The 17,531-nt window shown below is 37.7% G+C and overlaps 1 protein-coding gene across 2 annotated transcripts in view; it reads right to left on the bottom strand.

Moving 5' to 3' along the window:
- The window catches only part of RASSF5 (Ras association domain family member 5), a 757,171-nt gene that overhangs the window by 233,394 nt on the left and 506,246 nt on the right, over positions 1–17,531 (bottom strand). The gene's annotated exons all lie outside the window — the stretch shown is intronic.

Below are 17,531 nucleotides of genomic sequence, written 5' to 3'. Positions count from 1 at the left end.
TGATGTATAACCAATCAACAGGAAAGTCCCCAAGAACAGATGCCATACCCGTGGAAGTTTAGAAGCTAGGCTGATTTCAATCCTAACCATGATTATAAAGTGTTTATGTCTATAATGGCTACAAGAATGGCAAACTTGATGTCAAAACATATAGATATGGATCAATGTGGTTTTGTGGAGGGGAGGCAAACATTTGACAACATTAACAGAACATTGATGATCAACAAGGAAGCTGAATTTAACAAAATATCACTGTTGTTGGGTCTTGATGCAGAGAAAGCATCTGATGGAGTAAGCTGGGAGTTTATGATGAAGGCAATGGAAACATTTGCATTCTTTGATAAAATTATAAGGGTGATTACGAGGATATATGAGGGATCGGAGGTGAAAATTATAGTGGGCGGGTTCCTCTTTGATAATTTCTGTTTGAGCAGAGGAACCAGTGAAGGGTGTCCTTTTTCCTCTTTGTTATTTTTATCATGTTTAGAACCATTGGCAAAGAAAAATAAGAGACTCGTAAATTCGAGGAAATAATTGGTATGGTAGACATCCGTGGTGGTGCAGCAGTTAGCACTGACATCTCACAGCAAGAGGTTCTCCGGTTCGATTCTCGGCTAGGGTGCCTTCTGTGTGGAGTCACCATGCCCTCCCTGCGGTCGCATGGGTTTTCTCAGGGTGTTCCTTTTTCTTCCCACATTCCAAGGACATGCAGCAGGTGGATTGGACACTCTAAATTGGCTGTAGGTGTGAGTGTGTGTGTGAGTGAGTGGTATGGATGAACTGCCGCTGCAGGGCTAGCCACCTGGTGGTGCAAACCTTGGCTCAAGATGATTATCACTGTTAAAGTGAAATCCGAACCCCATGTGCAAGATTGATATCGGAGTATAAGCAAAGAGAAGGAAACAGAGGGATCCTAAGTGAAAGACCAGCACTAAAAGAGTTTTTATCAGTATCTAGAACAGAAGCTGTTTTTAAAAAAAGGAAAACATTGGTAGAGTGTACAAAATTTTGCATGATAACTATAAGAATCAATCAGAGAAGGTTAAAAATTATTGGGAAGAGAGACTGGAGACACAATTCACAAAGAAACAATGGGGGATATATGTATGTCTCCTAAACATGCAACAAAATCTAGAAGATTTAGGATGTTTGCTTGGTAGTGTTTACATAGTTATTTTTATACCCCAAGTAGACTCCAAATAATTTTTCCTCAGGTACACAGCAAATGTTGGAGGTGTGATGGGGAAGAAAGAGGTAACTGGGAACATATTTTCTGGGAGTGTAATGAGTTGGCAGACTATAAAGATTCCCTGCAGACTGCTTTGCCAGAGATACTGGGTGAGCAAGTTGGTGTAACTAAGGAAATTATTTTTTGAGCTATGATATAGAATCAAGATTGCCTAGACACAGTAAGGCCTTGCTGAGTCTAATTATGGTGGTGCCAAAAAAGCAGTTACTAGGAAATGGAAATCAAAGTCTAAACCACCTGTACTAGAAGTAGTGAATATAGTAACAGAGATAAAATAACCTGAAATGGGATCTGAGAATTGTGGGAACAATACATGCAGAGGAGGAACATGGTTCAAAAGAAGGCGGGATTTGAATGAGCTATGTAATATTTGTCTGACAATGACTAGATAGATTATAAGTGATATATAATGTTTACAACTACAATTATGTCAATATGGTTTGTGATGTATAATGTTTGCAACTGAAATTATATTAATATAGTTTTGTTTTCATTTATATAAATGTATGATTGTCTATGTCACATGTGATAATTTAATAAAGATGTTTCTTGTTTAAAAAACGCTCTTACCCCTCCAACATTTGACAAAATGCGGTGGGAGACACACATATATATATATATATATATATATATATATATATATATATATATATATATATATATATAGGTCTACTTTCATTCACTGAAAACACATTTCACTGAATTTCAAATCACTCACACCAAATTGCTGAAAGCTCAAATCACGGAAAACTCATTTCATTGAATCACATTTCACTGAATAGTAGATTCATATATATATATATATATATATATATATATATATATATATATATATATATACACACATTATATATACATATATATATATATATATATATATATATATATACATACATACATACACACACACACACACACACACACATACATAACATATATGTCTCTCTCTCTCTCTCTCTCTCTATATATATATATATATATATATATATATATATATATATCTGTACACAGACACACACACACACACACACACACACACACACACACACACACACACGCAAACATATTCGATTCAGCAGGGCCTGGCTGGCAGAAGAAGAACTGCATGGAGGCCTTCCTATTAAGTAAAGGTCAAAGTAGCAATTGTGTCCCAAGCAGATGGGAAGTACCTGGATTACCTTTAACATGCTATGCCATTACAATCTGACTCTGAAATGGAGAAAATGCCTGCCTGAAAGGGACATATATAAAACCTTTACAGCTCACTGTTCTTCTGGAAAGAAACAAGTTTATTAGAAAGATGGGCAGCCATGACAAGATGGCCTCACTGCCTCATGATGGAGATACTAGGAGATCACCAATCAGTATGCTGAATTCAACCAGCATACAACAAGTGTGGATGTAAATTATAAAAGTCCACATATTATACTATTTTGTTAAATCAGTCAGTTTCACTGAGAGAAAGGTTCCTTTATTGGACAGACCCATAAGGAATCTATGCTAACTTTTTAAAAGTAACAATCAGTCTGAAGTACCTAGAAAAAATATACTGTATGCAGATACTGGAAAAATGTGCAAACTCATCAAAGACAGAATTCAGAGTTCAGGATAGATTGAAACCCAGATCTTGAAGCTGAAAAGCAAGTGTACAAACTACAGTGCCACCATACTGCCCACATGCATGGCTTTCCCGTGAATGGGAAATGAAGTTTTACTACCTATCTTATAGCTGTAGTGTGAACCTGGCTATGGAGAAAATTAATCTGTAAGCTATACAGAGGGAGGCTGGCATAGTAGGTAAGGTGTTTACCTTACAGACACAAGGTGCAGGGTTTGATTCTCACATGGGGTAACTGGCTAGGTGTAAAATGGCCTACAAGGGCAGTTAGCCTAATACTAATCTATGAACCTATGAAGCTATAAGCAAAGGTTGTAAAATTGAACTGGAGAGTTCAAACATCCAGCTTGGCAACTTGAGATCAAGCTTCTTCTATCTAACGAACAATCACTAAATATGTTTATCTCATGTGAGTTCCAAAGATGGATGCAATATGGTCTGGCTGAAGACGTGCCAGTGAACCATCATGATAACACAGTGAAAATGGCCCTGTATCAAGGCATGGATTTGTTGTCAGGTGGACATTCATTTGGGGCCAGCCCAATAAAAATAGCTTTCAGTCTTCATAAAATGTTATGCTCCCTGAAGTTTGCAACATTGTATTTAATTATTTGTGTACTTGTGTGTCAGTGTGTGTGTGTGTGTGTGTGTGTGTGTGTGTGTGTGTGTGTGTGTGTGTGTGTGTGTGTGTGTGTGTTAGTGGCAGTGTAGGTGTTGGGAATGTGAGGGTAGAGCCAGACATACAGAAAATGAAGAAATCTTAAAGGTTTGTTTCACTGGCTGGGTGAAACAGTCATTGGCAGGCCATATGACAGCCACTAAGACCACTGGTTGTGTAACCCCTACTACTGGACATTAACCTGAAATTCATCTGTATATAGCTGCAGTGGACCAGTCTGATTCCAGCTGAGAATTTACCTCTTTCTGTAAACAGAAGAAAAAACCAAAGTATTCTAGCAGTAATAATTCTGACCAAGTCTGACTAAGATTAAGTCTAATCTCCACATCAAATCGCATCATTTGGCAACCCAATATCCTCTAGGAAAAATCTCCTTCCCAAAGGGTCTTTCATCAAGCAACCATTTGTGTTTGGATATAGTCACACTCCTCAATACGTCAAGAGATCAAAACCACTGCAAATATTTTAAGGCCATATATGACAAAGACAAGACAAATTGGGTGATTTGTAAGGTGCATTCTATGTGAAACTGCAGGAAATGCCAAAAGGTTGGACAGGTACGACCACAAAATGATGCATTGTGCAGTCCAAAGTAAATAACCATCTCTGTTATTTTTAAAAATACTTCTAAAATGAATCTCAGAACTACATGAACACTAGTGAATCTGCAAAAAAAAAATCTTCCTGAAATGTAGAAAGTTGTGACAGAATAAAGCCTTCTTTCATTTTCTTATGCAGATACAAAATGCAGTGCTCTTTTTCTACTTTCCTGTACGCTACATTCTGTACATGCGGCTAACGAGACAAACTGTCTCATAAAAGCACTGAACTCATCATGCAAGTGGTTTTGCAATTCTCTTTCTCTGTGTACTTCTGCCTCACTGTGTTTTTTTTTTGTTTTTATGTCCTCTTTGCTCTTGCATAATTTTAAGTATAAGTCTGTGTTCAACATACCTCTCTCTCAACCTTTGAAAATTAAAACTTACAGTCCTGGCCTTTAAAATAACATAGCAGAAGACCCAAAGACAAGGACTTTCTTGTTGTTTGGAACAGATGGCATTTAGATACTAGACCCCATATACTTTGTGACAAGAAATCTTTGTATGGAATTGTTTCAGTTTTTATGTATCCTTGAACTGAAGAAGATTAGAAAACATCAATAAATCTAAGAGGAGCAATGCAAAACTGAGGCAAAAAATCATAGTAATGCCATGCCTAATCATTGCATTTGGGACGTATAGTTTTCAAATGAGTCTGTAGTGTGTTGATATGATGCAAGATTATTGAATTAGACTATTTAGAACCATAATAGTTTTAATTTCTGAGCTTGTTTGCGGAATCTGCAACCTTCTTTAAATAGACAGACCATTCACAGCACTCTTCAGCCTTACAAGAATTCTTGCAAAGATCTAGGTTTGATAATTAAGGCCTATTAACACAGCCGAGTAATTGTGTGGTCAAGATCATTAGACAGATTATGAGGAAATTAACGAGTAACGCTATTTTATGATCAGCTATGAATTTGCTTGTATCAGGCAATATCTACAGAAAGAATCAGAGAGCACCTGGTGTTGCGATGCTGGCTAGGTTGCAGCTTATTACAAGAGGTTCTCACTGGAATATTCCATTTCTATACTTTGTAAATAATAATGCAAGGCATATGTAAATGCACTCCTATTACATATGTTACCGTCTGAATATACTACTATAATCTTTTATATACTTTTCTATTAATATTCCAACACAAATCAGTTGTTGCCTCTTTCACTGTAGTTTGCCTACTTTTTAGTGTACTTTTGTACCCAAGTTGTGATTGGCCAGCTCACTTACCTATTATCAAACTGTAAAATAAAATAAATACATAAAATAAATTATAAATATTTACCTCTTACATTTCTCACTTTAATCATTCTTAATGTCACAGCTATTAACTCTAGCTATAATTTAAGTAAAGTGAATGCTTTATTGTTGTGTGGTCATTTGTTACATGTACAATAGGATACTCTTTGTGCTGTCATATTATCACTGCATATACTTAAATACATTTAGTAATGATGTCCAATGTTGTTCCAACCCGGCCCTCAGCTGTTCTATCTTCTGTAACTATGTACTTAAGCTACCTGCAATACTGTCTGTACTACCTGAAGCCTTTACACTGTTGTCAGTGTATAACTTTGTACATTGTTTATATGTATGGTTTATATAGTACTGTCAAATAACTTGTGAAATGTTCTTTATGGTTGCTAATACTGCATCTCTAATATCATGTCTGAATTTGCCAACTTGTAATACTGATCTGAATTTGTTTCATTTCCTGTAATTTTGTCAAATTTTAGACTGTACATTATTTGTAGATTTTATATCCATATTTGGCCCAGATTGTGGCTAAAGGTCTTTTCGACAAGTTCACTTACCTGGTTAATAATAATAAATAAGTAAATAAATAGAACCCCCCCCCCCAAATCCTACCTGCCTTAGGTTTCTGATAGCTCTTAAGACTGAAGATACGATGCTCACAAAACTGACTTTCGTTGCTCCTGCACAATACCATATGAGTGAATGTTATATTGCTTTGTAAGGGCAAAGCATGGTCTCTGCATCTGGGTCATTTTGCCCTGTGAGGACTATACTAGTATTACAAAACAGTTCTGGAATGCAAGCCTATTAAAATTCCCAGGGCAAAATAATACAGTTATAATGGCCAAGCATTGCAAGTGCAAAGCATTAAAGAACAGCTCATGACTTCATAATGGCATTGAGCATGTAGCGCTGTCATTTCCTTTCCTCAGTTCAGGTGTTTTTATATGCTAATTTAATTTAAATTGGTGCTCTGCAGAAATATATCCAATAATGTTGTTTGTAGTGGCAAAGGACTTTGCTGTTCCTAAAGAAAATGTTAACTGCATTCATTTATTACTTTCCAGTCATTTTATCTGTATTTTACCTTCCATCGGCAACAGTTTCTTGGTAGTGCTACTTAAGGGGAAAAAAAAACAGCAGGATGTTTTAGCAATAGGGAGGAAGTACATCATTGTTGAAATAAAAGCAGAGGGATTTTGTATCTTTTTTTGTAGTTGCTTCCCAAGTTGAGAGAGATGAAGGGATGCCTCAGTTTGTTTAAGAGTGCATGTTAATTAAAATGTGCTACTAATTTTCTAGTTCATCTCGGAAGGTAATTACATATGCCAAACTCTTCTGTGTGCACTACAGTGGGGCATGCCTCCTGGCTCTATTTAGGTTAAATGTCATGTCTTGCTACAAGAAATATGTTCATGCATAAAAGGCAACTCTAAGGGACAGTGGTTTGGGTGCTAAAAAATACAGATAAAATGTTGAAATAAAAGGGATGTGTTTAGAAGTGTTTCTAATGATAGCAACAGTTTTGCCTTTACTGGCTACATGCTATTGTTTCTTTCTTTTTTTAATTAGTGTGTAAATCATCACTTAAAATCATCATGAAAAGTCACAATTCTCCTTTAATAAGGCTAAAAAATTACTGTGTCAAACATCTGTGAAACAAAAGCAGAATAACACCTGGGACCAACTGAACCCTAGAAACTGATAAAGTGATAGTCTCTCAGACAATGAATCACTGTTTCTCTGTAAGCATGCATAATCTATACTTCCTTGAGCACTTTTACATTATTTTATTTTGTTGTTTATAACTAATTTACTATCAACTTTATAACTGCTTCCACTGTTTTTTTTGAATTCCTGATCTATACCTCACTTTATGATGAGTTATTTATTCATTTATTCAGTTTAACTGGGGTAGAGCACTTACGTTTTGAGAATATTGAGAATATTACCCCCCTGCCAGCAACTCCCAGAGTATGATGGGGACATTGATTGATATCTGCATCTCATGTATCATATTTTAGTACTGGGTACACACTAGTGCAGGGAGAGTGTACACTTGTACAGTACCATTTATTTGCAATGATGGCTTTATGAAATATATCTATTCAGACTCCTTCCTCTCTTACTTCATACGCATATGCTTTACAAATGTATAACTCTGGCTATTTTGTCAGCAAATTATACATGACCAGGCACACGTGCAATGATCCAGTGTGGGGGAGGCAAGCCTCTGATACTTCCACAAAGCTTACTGAGGCAAAAGGTCATGAACTGTCTTATCCTAAAGCAGGAAATGCCTTTCAGATTTTGGACATTTATTAACATGCAGCATGTGTCTGAGCAAAGTACACTTGTGTAAGGCACTAAGAGAACTCTGAGCGAAACAATGACAGCAGACAAGCATTACATTGAGTTCTTAAGGTCACAGATGTTGAAAATCTGTTATCACAGGTTGGAAAGTTATCCAGCTTGTATGAACAGTTGCTAGATTTCTAGCTGTGACCCATGTACATGAATGATTGTGGCAGTTCCACACGTGGCCAGACAGAGAGAAAAAGACTAGGTAAGGAAAACGGTACAGTGACAAGGTGGGCAGTCATGAGTTAATCACTGAAGGTGTTTATGTATATAAGAGAAAAATGTGGCAGCTTCTTCAAAGATGCCCCCAAGATGCCAGGCCTACTACACAGAAGCCATCAAACTCATTTCATATTGACTGTCCTTTCAAAGAGGTTGTGACTAGAAGCTCTTGTGAGGTATTGGCATACCTCTCAGCTTTTTAGTTCAAGAATTCAAAATAAAGCACAAAATAATTGGGTCACAATGGCCCAAAAGCAGTGATACTTTTAAATATTATTTTAATTTACTTAAAAATTTACTTTAAAAGTAATAAAAATAGGTTTTGGCAGTGTGTATTTTCAGAACAGTCTGGTATTAATGATTGCCTGTAGTCCTCATTTATGTACCAGAAAATCAAAGATTTTACAAGGGACACAGCAAAAATATGATGCAAAATCAGGGCCAATTGAAAAGTATGGTCTTATTTCATGGTCGATAATTTTTATGTGTGAGACATGTTATGCATCATCAAAATCAAGAGCAGTGGGGCTGAAAACCTGGCAGCGTTTATAATTAAGAGCAGCTTGATGCCCAGTGAATGCACTCAATTGAAAAAGAAATCACTGCTAATACGGAACATGAACAAGTTGCTCATTAAATGCACATTCCTAAAATCTTAGTCTTTGAATGAATAAAACCACAGAAAATAAATATAGTGCTGCATCACTATGTGCAGCACAGGCAATGTAAACCTATCAATATGCAGGCAGCACTGTCTAATAGTCTCTTCTTTGCCCACAACAGTTCAAAATTCAGTTAATTGCGCTTTATAATAGCAAAATAGTGTGTGCCAGAGGCTGCAGTGTTTTGTGATTTATCCTTCAGAATGTGTGGGGAATGCACTGCAAAAAAAAAACCTCACATTTCAAGCTCCTCCATTCCTGTGGATGTAACGGGTAGCTTTTGCTGCATGAGGTTCACACTGTTGTACTCTGAGAATTTGGGTGCTGACTTTCCACAGAACCGAATATGAGGCTATAGTTTGAAGTTCCAAGTCTCAGAATTAAGTATGTAATTAGGCTTTTTTTCTGTATGATCTTGTAAACAAGCTCTAAAAGCTGCTGGATAAACGTCAGCTTAGCAGAGGAATACCACGTGCATTCTGGGTGGAATCAAACAACCCAAAGCTAAAGTATGCAATAAGCAAATGTGAGTGCCCATCCAAGTTAATTAAACAAGCATATTTATAACAGGAAGTCAGTTACAAGGTTATTGTAATGCAAACAAAACCTTTGAAATCCAGAATGCCAGCCACAAAGATAGATATGGACATTAAAATGAAAAACAAACCAAGGCAGTAAAAGCAGCTTAAGAGACAGTTAACCTAAGCATTTTACAGAAATTTAAAACCAAGCTAACCTGCATTAGCCTGTTGCCAGTTTTTATTGCTGATACACTGATTCTGTGTTTTGATAGATGTCAGGTGAATATAAAATGAGTTCTGGTATGATTTTCTGGGATAGGATAGCTTGTATTGTGCTGTAGTCCATGTGATTACTAGACACAAAACACAGACTGTCAATGGAAAGGGAAAATGCTGACAATGTGGCACAATTCTCTCATCAAACATGTAGAAATAAATACCTCGCCATACTGGGAAATGGGCCACTGTATGGATTTCATATGTTTAAATGTTTATATTTACTTTGCATTTTTGTTTTTCCTGCTTATCAATTCTACAACTCCAATTAGTTCCCATTGTATCTGCCCCTTACCACAACCAAGTCCAGTATTATTTCCTGTAGTGACAAAAGGTTATTTGTTGGTTAACTGGATAAGAGAAGTGATCCTTCAGGGATCCTAGATTAGAGAGGAAACATTTTACCCAAACCCAAAAGTCTTCTGGCCCAGTAAATGTAAGGACATAAATGAGAGTGTATGTACTAAAGCCCTTCCTCTAGCTTCATACAGACCCTTTTTCTCACCTTTTTTCTAGTTCCTGCCCAATACAGTGGAAAGTGCAGTAATAACTGAATCCACACGCATCCAGACATTCAAGCCCATACATGCAAACAGCACCAGAAACTGAAGAACTGGTTCCATTGGGGGAAAGGGGTCTACCTTGTACTTAAGACATCACATAGGAAGAAAGACTTATGACTACATACTTCAGCCACCTCAGCCTGGATGGCCACAAGTGACCTAAAGTTATTGTAGGTTTCCAGCATCGCAAATAAGGATTATATCCTTTTAGTTGGGAGCCATCTCACAGAGTGACTCACAGCATTTGCCGAAGCAGAAGTGGCACATTCTGGACATTCTGGGTAATCCCAATCCATTGTTCTGACAGTCAGTGCTTCCACACCCCCAGCTAATATAAACATCCTCTGGGTTCACACCACTTCTGGGAATGAGGAGCCAACTTGACAAGTTAGAGTTTTGATGAATTCGCTCTCGATTAAAAAGATCTCCCACAACTGGTGGTCTACTGTGGGCTTTATCTGTCTAATCTAATCAAACCTAAATCTATACAAAAGAATCTGAAAACGTCTTTTAGTGTTAACAAACCGGAAAACTGTAGACAGATATTTCAGAAATAATTTCTTCCTACAACAAATGGAGGAAACATGTTTCTCATGGAGATCGTGTATAACAAAACAAGGAGGGGCACTTATTAAACAGCACAACGCACTCCATATAGGAAGCTATACAAAGTGGGGTATTGAAGAGTGAATGCCCTACAAGCCTATTTATTTTTCAGTCGTATTATTACAGAATGCCTTTCTGTAATGCAATGTTTCAGTCCGTAAACAAACAATGGCTTCCTTTCTCTGGCTATTACGTTGCACCTAGGGGGCACGCATTTCTGCATGGTAATACCTTCAAATTTACTTTTTGTGCCAGTTCTTTTCCTTCCATTTTTGAAATGAAAGGATTATCTTGTCTAGAGCAAATTACCTGCTAGCGTTCTCTCATGCTTACATTCTTTGGGATATACAGTTGTAAATATTAATGTGTTGTACAAACTACTCTGTCATCTTTTGTCATAATGTATAGGCTTGTTTACATGTATATTTTAGCTATCATTACTGTATAGTGTGCTTGAACATACAAATTTACTTATGTTGCTATGTACTGTTCAGATATTGTATTCACTATTTGTTTACTACCATTATGTCCAAGCTGTGCCTGAAATGGATCCTCAGACCAGTGTGCTTACCCAGTTACTAAATGTGAAATAAAAGAATAAATATATTGTTAAACAGATAAGTAATGGTCATACTTCTCAACTCTCTAGATTTCTGCAGAATGTCCAGTTTATATTTTTGTAATGCTCCTCTTTAAATTTGTGATTTTCTGGACAACTACCGAGGACTGAATCACTGAATATTGACATGCATTTGAGTTTCAGACTTCACGTCCTTCAGAAAATGCAAGACAACACAAAACCTGCTATTCTAACAACATTCTAAGTTTAGAATAGCAATATTTAAAATCTGTCTGTAGTTTTGGGTCTTTGTCTTCCCATTATTTAAGGCTTTGTCCAGGTTTATTGTGTCAGGAAGTTGAGTGATATGGCAACGGTAAACAATAAGCACCTGCTAGCTCCAAAGCCCTTTCTCTACCATTACTTGTGGACTAACCTTAACCCTAAATTTAATCTCACCCTTGCCCCTAACACCAACCCTACACATTTTTTTACTAAAAAAACTCTTTCTCCAACAGTAACACTATGCAGGCAGTGTCTATTCTGGGTTTAGTGTTTGAGTTTACTGACTTTTTTTTTCTAGTGGGAGAAAAGTAGTCAATATTTTTTCATTCACTGTTAATAGTGTTTAGTACAATGTGCATTTGCTCTTTGTTCAGTTATTTGAGAGATGCTGTTTTGTGTAGTTAATGTTTACTGATATAATCATATACACACACACAATATATATATATATATATATATATATATATATATATATATATATATATATATATATATATAGGTCCCCTGCATTTTGTTGAATATGCGTTCGGTTGACAAATGAAGGGGTGACATTTAATGTCGATGGTATGGATAGCTAAGCAGTCCAAATGTCGAATGTGTGTTTAGTTTAGATATTTTAGTGGGGCTGGAGGGGGTTGGAATGTTTGTGCATGTGTTAGTATGAGACAGGGTTGGTGATAGGTGTTATATGTTTGTGTGTAAATATATGTTTTTTAGGGTTAGGTAAGGGGAAAAGATGTAGGGTTGTTAGTGTTTGTGCATGTTTGTGCATCTGAGTGTTTCTTGTGTAGTGGCAGTGTTACAGGAAGGGTTTTATTAAGGTAAGGTATAGGGTTAGGGTTGGGATAGAGGAAGTATTAGGGTTGGTGTTAGCACTTATTACTAAGGTGCTGCAGGGGGTGGAGCAGCACCACAAACTACCACGTCTCTAATCTATGGGATATACTAACATGTCAGTGTCAGAGGCAGTGCATTTCATAGACTCCATGCATGCTGGGATGTCTTTGTAGTCTTGGTGGGCAAGACAGTTATAGGATACCTGCAAAACACTACTGTGGCCAGGTATTCGGTCAGTTCCAGCACATGGTCCTTGTCTGACATGGATGTGTGTGCCAGTTCTTCTATGTGAGTGTTGTTACCACTGCCATTCTGTCAACTGTGTTATGTACATGTTGGGATCATCATCATCATCATCATCATCAGGCACTAGTGACCTTTTGACTTCAGGCATGCTCTGTCCTATTATGATGGTCCCTCCAACAATTGTAACTATGATACTGATGAATGCATGCCTACTCCTTGTACACCCACAAAAGGTATACTATTAGATGACACAATATGGAACAGTATTTGGGCATGTACATACACTGTTATGCAGAGTTTTGCAGTTGTAGCCCTGAGGTACCTGGAGGACAGATGTGCAGAAGCCTCTTGCTGAGTAAGTCCTGCAAAACATGCAGTGCACCATACAATATGGACATGGAATGGCTCTTATTAATCTTTTGTATATCTAAAGACATTTGTCTGAAACTCATAGTGTCATTGCCAGCCCAGCACCTGTATCCAAGCCACTACTGAGTTTGAGGGTCCACTTCCTTTCCACAGACAGGAATACTAGGACCTCATCTGCCTGTCTGAGCCACTTTTCTGTTGGTGGTCCACCTCCTGTGGTGAACTTGCCCTTAACAATGTCCTGTGCCTTGTTTTTGGCATGCAGTTACATATCCTTAGCATTCATCACACCTGTTGCAGAGACCTATTATGGCCACCACCAGTCCTGCACTACTCCTTGGCATACTACGCCTGATAAACCCTATCCATGTCACCTTTACCAGGATGCACATGCAATGCAAGCACAGAAACTGCAGTAACACCTCAGTCTCCTAAGTAGTGAACTTTTCTAGCCGTTGTCTCGCCCATGGGCCCAAAGCAAAACATATATACCTGTGGTTTACACGTAAGTCAGTGTATGTGTACATGGTCTTCTGTGGATGTCCTGTACATGAGTGTACAACCAAGAACATAGACTTACACACTTACAAAACTAGAAACCAAGAAAATAGGCATGTATATAGAAAACTCTGATGGCAACGGTCCCAAAACAGAAAACATGGACAAAAAGTCCAAAGTTTAATAATTTAATAGATAGACATATAAATTCTTGTTCAGACCTGGGGCAATACATAATTAATCTTTTCAACTTTTTTATTTAAATGAACAATGAATGCTTGGTTTTATCATTCTGATAAAGTTTTGTTAGTCTGAAATGGAAATGTTTAACTTTCTATTAAATTATTAAACTTTGGACTTTTTATTCATGTTTTCTGTTCTGAGATAATTGCTGTTGGAATTGTCTGCATATACATCTTTTTTTCTTGTTTTACGTACATGAGTGTGTCGTCCCACTCATATGGTGGCTGTGTAGCTGTCCCTTGTCATGCTCTATCCATTCTCCCCTTTTTCTATACAAACTGAAGCAAAAGGCATGTTTCACACCTATTCCAGCACTGGATTATTGAACCTCTGTTGTTGTACCCAGCTCCCCCACAAAATGCATTGCTATGCCTGACCATGTGTACAGGGGCCATCATGTCTTGTGTGGCATGTCCTTTTCACACAGCTGATCTGTGCTTCCACACCCAGATATACCACTTTCCCTATGCCTTTGCTGTCGCCACACATTATGGATGGTAAGTACTGTGTATGAGTCCATTACGCGACATCCTGCCTTCCTTCAGTATGCCTAGCTCAAACTCTAAAGACTTACTACACAAAATGGTGGCAGCACTTTATATTCTGCCAAGAAGGGCTTCTTACCATGGGGGTTATACTAATGAATAAATTTACAACATCTATCTCTGAACTGATATCGTAACACAGTGCACTGTCCACAAGGATATGATCCATGATTAAAGGCATATAGGCACTTTATGTTCGTACACTGAATCCGTGCTACTTGTAACAGCTCTGCTTTGTTTTAAAGAGGCTTGTTGCCATGCCCCTTTACTGATCTGTGCTAAGCATCACAGGAAATCTAAATTTGTTCCTCAGGTGAACCAGTGTGTATGACCATAGTTTCATTGGCTGCTGGGAACAGCAGGCCTCTTGCCTGATCCATGAGGAAGAACTATAATTTCTTACTGTCTCTCCATCCGGATATTGAGGAGTACCTGATTTGACATTATAATGACCCATTGTACAAGGTGGACACCTACCATGGGATTACCATGAATGTGAGTGATGCCACTTGTGCCACCTGTTCTGCTGAGCACAGCAGGCATAGTTACAGTGACTTTTGTGGCACTGCCACCATGTCATACTTTGAGAAGAGGCTAGGGAGAAAGAGACAGTGTCTTACTGTATGCATTATTACTGTTATGTTTGTTTTGATTATTCTTCTATTCTTTTAATAGGTCCAACAGTGCAAAGAGTTCTTTCTACTTTGTTTTGCAGCAGACGAGCAGCACACCAATATGGAGGGATGCCACAGGACACAAGAACAACTTTCACAGCAGTGGGGTACATAGCTATGTGCACTACTGCATTGTGTGTGACATATGTGTGTGTACCAATGTTCTCTTTTTTTATTCCTTCTGCAAGTCCAGTTATGGTTGTGGCAGAGCAGTGGCAGCAGTCACATTGGCCTGTGGTGGCTGATGCTTCCATAGCTGTGGTACCAGGTTCAACTATCAGCAGTGGAATGGAGTTTGGCACTGTTTAATGCTACTTGGAGATCTTACTTGTGACCTCTGTGGTCACTCTTGGGGATGGGCAGATGCTCTTCTTCTGATAACAGCCTTGATGGGTGCCAAGTGGTCTCCTGGAGCAGTTGTAGAGCTGATGTCATCGGAGGTGTGCCAACTGCTGTACTCCTGCCTCACCACCATGCAGCAGCTGGTTTAATTGTGCAAGTGATAGGTCTCAATTACTGGGCCATTGGAGGTCCATCCTACATATGATGTTAACCAAGAAGGTGACTGATGCTTGCATGGCTGTCCTCACATGCATCATGTACGCTGTCCTATTACCCATTAAGGTGTTTCTTTGAATTATGTTTCACTCTCTATATTGTTGTCCAGCCTTCCAGATCACCAGGTATCCAACCTGCCTCTGTGTCCATTTATTAATATTTCCATGTTTTGTGTCAGTATCATCCCAGTCTGTCTGTCTATGTGTGGCTGTACTTTATATTTGGTTGGCTGTACCTGCTACCTTCCATTCTCTCTGTCTCTCTGTACATCCCACAGACATTCCTTACTACCTTCTACCCTTTATCTTTGTACAATACAATAGTCTCTCCCACAAAAAATAAAATAAAAAAATGCTCTTCTACACCCAACAGTTACCCATGTATGTTTTTGTCTGCTTGCTAGTCCCTCTTTCCTCCTGATTTATATGATGAATCAGATTAGCACATTACTGTACTGATCCTTCTCAGTCTGTCTGCCACGTGCCACTGCATATGTGGCATGCGGCACTTCATTGCACGGATTAGGCTACATAGGGTTCGGCGCACTTGCCTGCCTTTCTTGTGATGTTGCATGATAAAAATGCACTCACTTTATTAGCACCATGCAGCTCTGCTATTTTACTACACACTCCTTTTCTCAAAGTGATGCTATTATGGAAATATGAAGACAAATTAAATGCAAATTAAATATAAGACCTGCTGCATATCTGGGCGGCTACATACTGCATCATAATATCCACAAGCACAAAACACCAACCGATAAAAACATAAAACGCTGTTCCAGGTATCAATAAAGGCTGTCCTCCATACATTTATACTGCTCAAGGCAACCAGTACACGTTGTTTGTCTTTATGAAATTTATTCAAGTTGTTTGTCTTTATGAATACTCAGAATTTATCAGCTCATAGGGTTTAGATACATATTAATTAGGTGCATGGCATTAGAATGCTTATGTTGGGTAGTCATTGTTCATGTTCATCTTTCTTTTTCATTTTTATGTTCACTTTTCATGTCCAATTTTTATGTTCATGACAATTCCAGTTTTTACTTGGTTGGTTAGTGATATACTATACAACTACAATTTTTGTATGTATATGTATATTTATATATTTTATAATTATTCATTTTTCTTGAAGTGTATTTATTGCGTTGAACACAACCTATCATGTATGTAGAAAATACAAGTATAGGTACAACATTGTGCAGTATTTTAGGAGTTAACATGTAGTTGCACTATCATTTTGGAGCAAGAAAGGGTTAACAGATGTTTTTCGAATCAACTGGTTGACCAATAGAGTTCATGGTATTTATTTTATCCACTATATAAAGAACAGATGTTGTCATGGCAGATGATTCTGAGGAAGTCTCCTGGTAGGAGATGAAAATGCTTAATCTGTCTATACATGTTTGTAAAAGTTAAATACATTTGTTTTTTATGTTGAAAAGGTTTTGCATCATAATATGGCTTGCTTACTGTTTAATGCTGCACAGGGACAAAGCAGTTGTCTGTCAGTCCCAGCCTTTATATTATTAAATTTAGATATTTTTTGTCATTAGATACTGCTTTTTAAATCAAAATGCTTTCTGTATTATAGCTGCCTGTGCGTGCACACACATGCACACACACACACACACACACACACACACACACACACACACACACACACACACACACACACACACACACACACACACACACAAAGTATGGGGAAGGAGAAAGCAACAACATGGGGGTTAATGCAGTCAGGGCTTTTAAATGCCAGTAGGTCATAAGCTTGGCAGTCTAACCTTTAAAGTTTTGACATATTAGCAGTAATGGAGTACTTTTAATGTAATTTTATTTATTAGTTAATGGAAGTTTTCAACATGTTATATGCTTTTTTATTTAATTATGGTAAACGATGCTGTTTTTCAAGTTACTGGGTTCAATAACATTCCTCTCTGTCTTTGTCCCTCAGATGTAATCTCTCTTGCACTTCAGAGGGTTAAACAGCACAGTGGCTGGAACCATTAGGAGTAGTTGTTACTGACAGAGTTAGAAAGGCAAAGCATTATATGCTGAACCTGCTATGAATCAAATGACAAAGTTAGATTACACTGTT

This window comes from Protopterus annectens, chromosome 7.part0, assembly GCF_019279795.1.
Source record: "Protopterus annectens isolate FY-2018-M chromosome 7.part0, PAN1.0, whole genome shotgun sequence".
NCBI classification, from domain to species: domain Eukaryota; kingdom Metazoa; phylum Chordata; order Ceratodontiformes; family Protopteridae; genus Protopterus; species Protopterus annectens.
This window is presented reverse-complemented; position numbering and strand designations above follow the sequence as displayed.